This window comes from Pantherophis guttatus, chromosome 4 (assembly GCF_059756535.1).
Source record: "Pantherophis guttatus breed Tessera chromosome 4, ASM5975653v1, whole genome shotgun sequence".
NCBI lineage: Eukaryota > Metazoa > Chordata > Lepidosauria > Squamata > Colubridae > Pantherophis > Pantherophis guttatus.
In genome coordinates this window covers 91161372-91173657 of record NC_142066.1, presented here as the reverse complement: position 1 = coordinate 91173657, position 12286 = coordinate 91161372, and positions in this window count along the sequence as shown.

Genomic DNA, 12286 nt, shown 5'->3' with positions numbered 1-12286 from the left:
AGAGTCACTTTGGTCTAACTCCTCAGGGATAGCTCAGATTTGAAAAAATTGACTCTTTTTTGGGCTTTTCAGACTGTGGGGAACATGAATATGTGTTTCTTCTGCATATCTGAGCTCTGTGTCAAAAGTTATGTTTTCTGGTTGAATGCAGTCCTACTGCCAATTCTGAGAGACACTTTGGTCTAAGTCCTCAGGGATAGCTCAGATTTGAAAAAATTGACTCTTTTTTGGGCTTTTCAGACTGTGGGTTACATGAATATGTACTTGTTTTGCATATCTAAGCTCTGTGTCAAAAGTTATATTTTCTGGTTGAATGCAGTCCTACTGCCAATTCTGAGAGCCACTTTGGTCTAACTCCTCAGGGAAAGCTCAGATTTGAAAAAAATGACTCTTTTTAGGGCTTTTCAGACTGTGGGGTACATGAATATGTGTTTGTTTTGTATATCTAAGCTCTGTGTCAAAAGTTAAGTCTTCTGGTTGAATGCAGTCCTACTGCCAATTCTGAGTGCCACTTTTGTCTAACTGTTCAGGGAAAGCTCAGATTTGAAAATTGTGTCTTTTTGGTATTTTCATACCTTGCATAACATGAATATGTGTTTCTATTGAAAATCTGAGCTTGTGTCCAAAGTTAAGTTTTCTGCTGAATTGAGCCCCACTGCCAATTCTGATGCCCTTTGTTCTAACTCCTCAGGCAAACCTCGTACTTGAAAATTGAATGTGTTTTTGCCCTTTTTCAGACTGTGGGGTACATGAATATGTGTTTCTTCTGCAAAATTGGGGTTTGTGTCAAAAGTTATGTTTTCTGGTTGAATGCAGTCCTACTGCCAATTCTGAGAGACACTTTGGTCTATCTCCTCAGGGAAAGCTCAGATTTGAAAAAAATGTTTCTTTTTTGGGTTTTTCAGATTGTGGGGTACATGAATATGTGTTTGTTTTGCATATGTAAGCTTGTGGAAAAATGATGTTTTCTGGTTTAATTGAGTCCTACTGCCAATTCTGATACCCTTTGGTCTAACTCCTCAGGCAAATCTCGTATTTGAAATTTGAATGTGTTTTTGCCCTTTTTCAGTCCATGGGGAACATGAATATGTGTTTCTTCTGCATATCTGAGCTCTGTGTCAAAAGTAATGCTTTCTGGTTTAATTGAGCCCTACTGCCAATTCTGAGAGTCACTTTGGTCTAACTCCTCAGGGATAGCTCAGATTTGAAAAAATTGACTCTTTTTTGGGCTTTTCAGACTGTGGGGAACATGAATATGTGTTTCTTCTGCATATCTGAGCTCTGTGTCAAAAGTTATGTCTTCTGGTTGAATGCAGTCCTACTGCCAATTCTGAGTGCCACTTTTGTCTAACTGTTCAGGAAAAGCTCAGATTTGAAAATTGTGTCTTTTTGGTATTTTCATACCTTGCATAACATGAATATGTGTTTCTTTTGAAAATCTGAGTTTGCGTCCAAAGTTAAGTTTTCTGGCTGAATTGAGACCCACTGCCAATTCTGAAATAAACTTTGGTCTAACTCCTCAAGGAAACCTCGTACTTGAAAATTGCATGTGTTTTTGCCCTTTTTCAGTCCATGGGGAACATGAATATGTGTTTCTTCTGCATATCTGAGCTCTGTGTCAAAAGTAATGCTTTCTGGTTTAATTGAGCCCTACTGCCAATTCTGAGAGTCACTTTGGTCTAACTCCTCAGGGATAGCTCAGATTTGAAAAAATTGACTCTTTTTTGGGCTTTTCAGACTGTGGGGTACATGAATATGTGTTTCTTCTGCAAACCTGAGCTCTGTGTCCAAAGTTAATTTTTCTGGCTGAATTGAGCCCCACTACCAATTCTGAGATAAACTTTGGTCTAACTGCTCAAGGAAACCTCGTACTTGAAAATTGAATGCGTTTTTGCCCTTTTTCAGACCGTTGGGAACATGAATATGTATCTGTTTTGCATATCTAAGCTCTGTGTCAAGAGTTATATTTTCTGGTTGAATGCAGTCCTACTGCCAATTCTGATGCGCTTTGGTCTAACTCCTCAGGCAAACCTCGTACTTCAAAATTGAATGTGTTTTTGCCCTTTTTCACACCGTGGGAAACATGAATATGTGTTTCTTTCGTATATCTGAGCTCTGTGTCAAGAGTTATATTTTCTGGCTGAATTGAGCCCCACTGCCCATTCTGAGAGACACTTTGGTCTAACTCCTCAGGGATAGCTCAGATTTGAAAAAAATTACTGCTTTTTGGGCTTTTCAAACTGTGGGGTACATGAATATGTATTTGTTTTGCATATCTAAGCTCTGTGTCAAGAGTTATGTTTTCTGGTTGAATTCAGTCCTACTGCCAATTCTGAGAGACAACTTTGGTCTAACAACCCAAGGAAACCTCGTACTTGAAAATTGCGTCTATTTTTGCCGTTTTTTTCACACCGTGGGGAACATGAATATGTGTTTCTTCAGCAAATCTGAAACTTTGTCCAAAGTTAATTTTTCTGGCTGAGTTGAGCCCCACTGCCAATTCTGAGATAAACTTTGGTCTAACTGCTCAAGGAAACCTCGTACTTGAAAATTGAATGCGTTTTTGCCCTTTTTCAGACCGTTGGGAACATAAATATGTATTTGTTTTGCATATCTAAGCTCTGTGTCAAGAGTTATGTTTTCTGGTTGAATGCAGTCCTACTGCCAATTCTGATGTCCTTTGGTCTAACTCCTCAGGCAAACCTCGTAGTTGAAAATTGAATGTGTTTTTGCCCTTTTTCAGACCGTGGGGAACATGAATATGTGTTTCTTCTGCAAATCTGAGCTCGGTGTCAAAAGTTATGTTTTAAGGTTTAATTGCGCCCTACTGCCAATTCTGAGAGACACTTTGGTCTAACACCTCAGGGATAGCTCAGATTTGAAAAATTGACTGTTTTTTGGGCTTTTCAAACAGTGGGGTAAATGAATATGTGTTTGTTTTGCATATCTAAGCTCTGTGTCAAAAGTTAGTTTTCTGGTTTAATTGAGTCCTACTGCCAATTCAGATGCCCTTTGGTGTAACTCCTCAGGCAAACCTCATATTTGAAATTTGAATGTGTTTTTGCCCTTTTTCAGACCGTGGGAAACATGAATATGTGTTTCTTCTGCAAATCTGAGCTCTGTGTCAAAAGTTCCGTTTTCTGGCTGAATTGAGCCCTACTGCCAATTCTGAGAGACACTTTGGTCTATCTCCTCAGGGAAAGCTCAAATTTGAAAAAAATTGTCTGTTTTTTGGGCTTTTCAGATTGTGGGGTACATGAATATGTGTTTGTTTTGCATATCTAAGCTTGTGCAAAGATGATGTTTTCTGGCTGAATTGAGCCCCATTGCCAATTCTGAGATAATCTTTGGTCTAACAACCCAAGGAAACCTCGTACTTGAAAATTGCGTCTATTTTTGCCGTTTTTTTCACACCGTGGGGAACATGAATATGTGTTTCTTCTGCAAATCTGAACCTTTGTCCAAAGTTAATTTTTCTGGCTGAATTGAGCCCTACTGCCAATTCTGAGAGACACTTTGGTCTATCTCCTCAGGGAAAGCTCAAATTTGAAAAAAATTGTCTGTTTTTTGGGCTTTTCAGATTGTGGGGTACATGAATATGTGTTTGTTTTGCATATCTAAGCTTGTGCAAAGATGATGTTTTCTGGCTGAATTGAGCCCCATTGCCAATTCTGAGATAATCTTTGGTCTAACAACCCAAGGAAACCTCGTACTTGAAAATTGCGTCTATTTTTGCCGTTTTTTTCACACCGTGGGGAACATGAATATGTGTTTCTTCTGCAAATCTGAACCTTTGTCCAAAGTTAATTTTTCTGGCTGAATTGAGCCCCACTGCCAATTCTGAGATAAACTTTGGTCTAACTGCTCAAGGAAACCTCGTAGTTGAAAATTGAATGTGTTTTTGCCCTTTTTCAGACCGTGGGGAACATGAATATGTGTTTCTTCTGCAAATCTGAGCTCTGTGTCAAAAGTTCCGCTTTCTCGCTGAATTGAGCCCTACTGCCAATTCTGAGAGGCCCTTTGGTTTAACTCCTCAAGGAAACCTCGTACTTGAAAATTGAACGTGTTTTTGTCCTTTTTCACACCGTGGGAAACATGAAGATGTGTTTCTTCTGCAAATCTGAGCTCGGTTTCAAAAGTTATGTTTTAAGGTTTAATTGCGCCCTACTGCCAATTCTGAGAGGCACTTTGGTCTAACACCTCAGGGATAGCTCAGATTTGAAAAATTGACTGTTTTTTGGGCTTTTCAAACTGTGGGGTAAATGAATATGTGTTTGTTTTGCATATGTAAGCTTGTGGAAAAATGATGTTTTCTGGTTTAATTGAGTCCTACTGCCAATTCTGATACCCTTTGGTCTAACTCCTCAGGCAAATCTCGTATTTGAAATTTGAATGTGTTTTTGCCCTTTTTCAGTCCATGGGGAACATGAATATGTGTTTCTTCTGCATATCTGAGCTCTGTGTCAAAAGTTATGCTTTCTGGCTGAACTGAGCCCTACTGCCAATTCTGACAGTCACTTTGGTCAAACTCCTCAGGGATAGCTCAGATTTGAAAAAATTGACTCTTTTTTGGGCTTTTCAGACTGTGGGTTACATGAATATGTGTTTGTTTTGTATATCTAAGCTCTGTGTCAAAAGTTATGTCTTCTGGTTGAATGCAGTCCTACTGCCAATTCTGAGTGCCACTTTTGTCTAACTGTTCAGGGAAATCTCAGATTTGAAAATTGTGTCTTTTTGGTATTTTCATACCTTGCATAACATGAATATGTGTTTCTTTTGAAAATCTGAGTTTGCGTCCAAAGTTAAGTTTTCTGGCTGAATTGAGACCCACTGCCAATTCTGAAATAAACTTTGGTCTAACAACCCAAGGAAACCTCGTACTTGAAAATTGCGTCTATTTTTGCCGTTTTTTTCACACCGTGGGGAACATGAATATGTGTTTCTTCTGCAAATCTGAACCTTTGTCCAAAGTTAATTTTTCTGGCTGAATTGAGCCCCACTGCCAATTCTGAGATAAACTTTGGTCTAACTGCTCAAGGAAACCTCGTAGTTGAAAATTGAATGTGTTTTTGCCCTTTTTCAGACCGTGGGGAACATGAATATGTGTTTCTTCTGCAAATCTGAACCTTTGTCCAAAGTTAATTTTTCTGGCTGAATTGAGCCCTACTGCCAATTCTGAGAGACACTTTGGTCTATCTCCTCAGGGAAAGCTCAAATTTGAAAAAAATTGTCTGTTTTTTGGGCTTTTCAGATTGTGGGGTACATGAATATGTGTTTGTTTTGCATATCTAAGCTTGTGCAAAGATGATGTTTTCTGGCTGAATTGAGCCCCATTGCCAATTCTGAGATAATCTTTGGTCTAACAACCCAAGGAAACCTCGTACTTGAAAATTGCGTCTATTTTTGCCGTTTTTTTCACACCGTGGGGAACATGAATATGTGTTTCTTCTGCAAATCTGAACCTTTGTCCAAAGTTAATTTTTCTGGCTGAATTGAGCCCCACTGCCAATTCTGAGATAAACTTTGGTCTAACTGCTCAAGGAAACCTCGTAGTTGAAAATTGAATGTGTTTTTGCCCTTTTTCAGACCGTGGGGAACATGAATATGTGTTTCTTCTGCAAATCTGAGCTCTGTGTCAAAAGTTCCGCTTTCTCGCTGAATTGAGCCCTACTGCCAATTCTGAGAGGCCCTTTGGTTTAACTCCTCAAGGAAACCTCGTACTTGAAAATTGAACGTGTTTTTGTCCTTTTTCACACCGTGGGAAACATGAAGATGTGTTTCTTCTGCAAATCTGAGCTCGGTTTCAAAAGTTATGTTTTAAGGTTTAATTGCGCCCTACTGCCAATTCTGAGAGGCACTTTGGTCTAACACCTCAGGGATAGCTCAGATTTGAAAAATTGACTGTTTTTTGGGCTTTTCAAACTGTGGGGTAAATGAATATGTGTTTGTTTTGCATATGTAAGCTTGTGGAAAAATGATGTTTTCTGGTTTAATTGAGTCCTACTGCCAATTCTGATACCCTTTGGTCTAACTCCTCAGGCAAATCTCGTATTTGAAATTTGAATGTGTTTTTGCCATTTTTCAGTCCATGGGGAACATGAATATGTGTTTCTTCTGCATATCTGAGCTCTGTGTCAAAAGTTATGCTTTCTGGCTGAACTGAGCCCTACTGCCAATTCTGAGAGTCACTTTGGTCAAACTCCTCAGGGATAGCTCAGATTTGAAAAAATTGACTCTTTTTTGGGCTTTTCAGACTGTGGGTTACATGAATATGTGTTTGTTTTGTATATCTAAGCTCTGTGTCAAAAGTTATGTCTTCTGGTTGAATGCAGTCCTACTGCCAATTCTGAGTGCCACTTTTGTCTAACTGTTTAGGGAAATCTCAGATTTGAAAATTGTGTCTTTTTGGTATTTTCATACCTTGCATAACATGAATATGTGTTTCTTTTGAAAATCTGAGTTTGCGTCCAAAGTTAAGTTTTCTGGCTGAATTGAGACCCACTGCCAATTCTGAAATAAACTTTGGTCTAACTCCTCAAGGAAACCTCGTACTTGAAAATTGCATGTGTTTTTGCCCTTTTTCAGTCCATGGGGAACATGAATATGTGTTTCTTCTGCATATCTGAGCTCTGTGTCAAAAGTTATGCTTTCTGGTTTAATTGAGCCCTACTGCCAATTCTGAGAGTCACTTTGGTCTAACTCCTCAGGGATAGGTCAGATTTGAAAAAATTGACTCTTTTTTGGGCTTTTCAGACTGTGGGGAACATGAATATGTGTTTCTTCTGCAAATCTGAGCTCTGTGTCAAAAGTTCCGCTTTCTCGCTGAATTGAGCCCTACTGCCAATTCTGAGAGGCACTTTGGTCTATCTCCTCAGGGAAAGCTCAAATTTGAAAAAAATTGTCTCTTTTTTGGGCTTTTCAGATTGTGGGGTACATGAATATGTGTTTGTTTTGCATATCTAAGCTTGTGCAAAGATGATGTTTTCTGGCTGAATTGAGCCCCACTGCCAATTCTGAGATAATCTTTGGTCTAACACCTCAAGGAAACCTTGTACTTGAAAATTGAATGTGGTTTTCCCCTTTTTCAAACTGTGGGGAACATGAATATGTGTTTCTTCTGCATATCTGAGCTCTGTATCAAAAGTTATGTTTTCTGCCTGAATTGAGCCCTACTGCCAATTCTGAGAGACACTTTGGTCTATCTCCTCAGGGAAAGCTCAGATTTGAAAAAAATGTCTCTTTTTTGGGTTTTTCAGATTGTGGGGTACATGAATATGTGTTTGTTTTGCATATGTAAGCTTGTGGAAAAATGATGTTTTCTGGTTTAATTGAGCCCTACTGCCAATTCTGAGAGTCACTTTGGTCTAACTCCTCAGGGATAGCTCAGATTTGAAAAAATTGACTCTTTTTTGGGCTTTTCAGACTGTGGGGAACATGAATATGTGTTTCTTCTGCATATCTGAGCTCTGTGTCAAAAGTTATGTTTTCTGGTTGAATGCAGTCCTACTGCCAATTCTGAGAGACACTTTGGTCTAAGTCCTCAGGGATAGCTCAGATTTGAAAAAATTGACTCTTTTTTGGGCTTTTCAGACTGTGGGTTACATGAATATGTACTTGTTTTGCATATCTAAGCTCTGTGTCAAAAGTTATATTTTCTGGTTGAATGCAGTCCTACTGCCAATTCTGAGAGCCACTTTGGTCTAACTCCTCAGGGAAAGCTCAGATTTGAAAAAAATGACTCTTTTTAGGGCTTTTCAGACTGTGGGGTACATGAATATGTGTTTGTTTTGTATATCTAAGCTCTGTGTCAAAAGTTAAGTCTTCTGGTTGAATGCAGTCCTACTGCCAATTCTGAGTGCCACTTTTGTCTAACTGTTCAGGGAAAGCTCAGATTTGAAAATTGTGTCTTTTTGGTATTTTCATACCTTGCATAACATGAATATGTGTTTCTATTGAAAATCTGAGCTTGTGTCCAAAGTTAAGTTTTCTGCTGAATTGAGCCCCACTGCCAATTCTGATGGCCTTTGTTCTATCTCCTCAAGGAAACCTCGTACTTGAAATTTGAATGTGTTTTTGCCCTTTTTCAGACCGTGGGAAACATGAATATGTGTTTCTTCTGCAAATCTGAGTTCTGTGTCAAAAGTTCCGTTTTCTGGCTGAATTGAGCCCTACTGCCAATTCTGAGAGACACTTTGGTCTAACTCCTTAGGGAAAGCTCAGATTTGAAAAAATTGACTGTTTTTTGGGCTTTTCAGATTGTGGGGTACATGAATATGTGTTTGTTTTGCATATCTAAGCTTGTGCAAAGATGATGTTTTCTGGCTGAATTGAGCCCCACTGCCAATTCTGAGATAAACTTTGGTCTAACACCTCAAGGAAACCTTGTACTTGAAAATTGAATGTGTTTTTCCCCTTTTTCAAACTGTGGGGAACATGAATATGTGTTTCTTCTGCATATCTGAGCTCTGTATCAAAAGTTATGTTTTCTGCCTGAATTGAGCCCTACTGCCAATCTGAGAGACACTTTGGTCTAACTCCTCAGGGAAAGCTCAGATTTGAAAAAATTGACTGTTTTTTGGGCTTTTCAAACTGTGGGGAACATGAATATGTTTTTGTTTTGCATATCTAAGCTCTCTGTCAAGAGTTATATTTTCTGGTTGAATGCAGTCCTACTGCCAATTCTGATGCGCTTTGGTCTAACTCCTCAGGCAAACCTCGTACTTCAAAATTGAATGTGTTTTTGCCCTTTTTCACACCGTGGGAAACATGAATATGTGTTTCTTTCGTATATCTGAGCTCTTTGTCAAGAGTTATATTTTCTGGTTGAATGCAGTCCTAGTGCCAATTCTGAGAGGCACTTTGGTCTAACTCCTCAGGCAAACCTCGTACTTGAAATTTGAATGTGTTTTTGCCCTTTTTCAGACCGTGGGAAACATGAATATGTGTTTCTTCTGCAAAATTGGGGTTTGTGTCAAAAGTTATGTTTTCTGGTTGAATGCAGTCCTACTGCCAATTCTGAGAGACACTTTGGTCTATCTCCTCAGGGAAAGCTCAGATTTGAAAAAAATGTCTCTTTTTTGGGTTTTTCAGATTGTGGGGTACATGAATATGTGTTTGTTTTGCATATGTAAGCTTGTGGAAAAATAATGTTTTCTGGTTTAATTGAGTCCTACTGCCAATTCTGATACCCTTTGGTCTAACTCCTCAGGCAAATCTCGTATTTGAAATTTGAATGTGTTTTTGCCCTTTTTCAGTCCATGGGGAACATGAATATGTGTTTCTTCTGCATATCTGAGCTCTGTGTCAAAAGTTATGCTTTCTGGCTGAACTGAGCCCTACTGCCAATTCTGAGAGTCACTTTGGTCAAACTCCTCAGGGATAGCTCAGATTTGAAAAAATTGACTCTTTTTTGGGCTTTTCAGACTGTGGGTTACATGAATATGTGTTTGTTTTGTATATCTAAGCTCTGTGTCAAAAGTTATGTCTTCTGGTTGAATGCAGTCCTACTGCCAATTCTGAGTGCCACTTTTGTCTAACTGTTCAGGGAAATCTCAGATTTGAAAATTGTGTCTTTTTGGTATTTTCATACCTTGCATAACATGAATATGTGTTTCTTTTGAAAATCTGAGTTTGCGTCCAAAGTTAAGTTTTCTGGCTGAATTGAGACCCACTGCCAATTCTGAAATAAACTTTGGTCTAACTCCTCAAGGAAACCTCGTAATTTGAAAATTGCATGTGTTTTTGCCCTTTTTCAGTCCATGGGGAACATGAATATGTGTTTCTTCTGCATATCTGAGCTCTGTGTCAAAAGTAATGCTTTCTGGTTTAATTGAGCCCTACTGCCAATTCTGAGAGTCACTTTGGTCTAACTCCTCAGGGATAGCTCAGATTTGAAAAAATTGACTCTTTTTTGGGCTTTTCAGACTGTGGGGAACATGAATATGTGTTTCTTCTGCATATCTGAGCTCTGTGTCAAAAGTTATGTTTTCTGGTTGAATGCAGTCCTACTGCCAATTCTGAGAGACACTTTGGTCTAAGTCCTCAGGGATAGCTCAGATTTGAAAAAATTGACTCTTTTTTGGGCTTTTCAGACTGTGGGTTACATGAATATGTACTTGTTTTGCATATCTAAGCTCTGTGTCAAAAGTTATATTTTCTGGTTGAATGCAGTCCTACTGCCAATTCTGAGAGCCACTTTGGTCTAACTCCTCAGGGAAAGCTCAGATTTGAAAAAAATGACTCTTTTTAGGGCTTTTCAGACTGTGGGGTACATGAATATGTGTTTGTTTTGTATATCTAAGCTCTGTGTCAAAAGTTATGTCTTCTGGTTGAATGCAGTCCTACTGCCAATTCTGAGTGCCACTTTTGTCTAACTGTTCAGGGAAAGCTCAGATTTGAAAATTGTGTCTTTTTGGTATTTTCATACCTTGCATAACATGAATATGTGTTTCTATTGAAAATCTGAGCTTGTGTCCAAAGTTAAGTTTTCTGCTGAATTGAGCCCCACTGCCAATTCTGATGCCCTTTGTTCTAACTCCTCAGGCAAACCTCGTACTTGAAAATTGAATGTGTTTTTGCCCTTTTTCAGACTGTGGGGAACATGAATATGTGTTTCTTCTTCAAATCTGAGCTCTTTTTTTTTTTTTAGTTTGATTTATATGCCCCCTTTCTCCGGAGACTCAGGGCGGCTTACAATACGTTAAGCTCTCTGTCAAATGTTCCGTTTTCTGGCTGAATTGAGCCCTATTGCCAATTCTGAGAGACACTTTGGTCTATCTCCTCAGGGATAACTCAGATTTGAAAAATTTGTCTGTTTTTTGGGCTTTTCAGACTGTGGGGTACATGAATATGTGTTTCTTCTGCAAACCTGAGTTCTGTGTCAAAAGTTCCGTTTTCTGGCTGAATTGAGCCCTACTGCCAATTCTGAGAGACACTTTGGTCTATCTCCTCAGGGAAAGCTCAAATTTGAAAAAAATTGTCTGTTTTTTGGGCTTTTCAGATTGTGGGGTACATGAATATGTGTTTGTTTTGCATATCTAAGCTTGTGGAAAGATGATGTTTTCTGGCTGAATTGAGCCCCACTGCCAATTCTGAGATAAACTTTGGTCTAACACCTCAAGGAAACCTTGTACTTGAAAATTGAATGTGTTTTTCCCCTTTTTCAAACTGTGGGGAACATGAATATGTGTTTCTTCTGCATATCTGAGCTCTGTATCAAAAGTTATGTTTTCTGCCTGAATTGAGCCCTACTGCGAATTCTGAGAGACACTTTGGTCTAACTCCTCAGGGAAAGCTCAGATTTGAAAAAATTGACTGTTTTTTGGGCTTTTCAAACTGTGGGGAACATGAATATGTTTTTGTTTTGCATATCTGAGCTCTGTGTCAAGAGTTATATTTTCTGGTTGAATGCAGTCCTAGTGCCAATTCTGAGAGGCACTTTGGTCTAACTCCTCAGGCAAACCTCGTACTTGAAATTTGAATGTGTTTTTGCCCTTTTTCAGACCGTGGGAAACATGAATATGTGTTTCTTCTGCAAAATTGGGGTTTGTGTCAAAAGTTATGTTTTCTGGTTGAATGCAGTCCTACTGCCAATTCTGAGAGACACTTTGGTCTATCTCCTCAGGGAAAGCTCAGATTTGAAAAAAATGTCTCTTTTTTGGGTTTTTCAGATTGTGGGGTACATGAATATGTGTTTGTTTTGCATATGTAAGCTTGTGGAAAAATGATGTTTTCTGGTTTAATTGAGTCCTACTGCCAATTCTGATACCCTTTGGTCTAACTCCTCAGGCAAATCTCGTATTTGAAATTTGAATGTGTTTTTGCCCTTTTTCAGTCCATGGGGAACATGAATATGTGTTTCTTCTGCATATCTGAGCTCTGTGTCAAAAGTAATGCTTTCTGGTTTAATTGAGCCCTACTGCCAATTCTGAGAGTCACTTTGGTCTAACTCCTCAGGGATAGCTCAGATTTGAAAAAATTGACTCTTTTTTGGGCTTTTCAGACTGTGGGGAACATGAATATGTGTTTCTTCTGCATATCTGAGCTCTGTGTCAAAAGTTATGTCTTCTGGTTGAATGCAGTCCTACTGCCAATTCTGAGTGCCACTTTTGTCTAACTGTTCAGGAAAAGCTCAGATTTGAAAATTGTGTCTTTTTGGTATTTTCATACCTTGCATAACATGAATATGTGTTTCTTTTGAAAATCTGAGTTTGCGTCCAAAGTTAAGTTTTCTGGCTGAATTGAGACCCACTGCCAATTCTGAAATAAACTTTGGTCTAACTCCTCA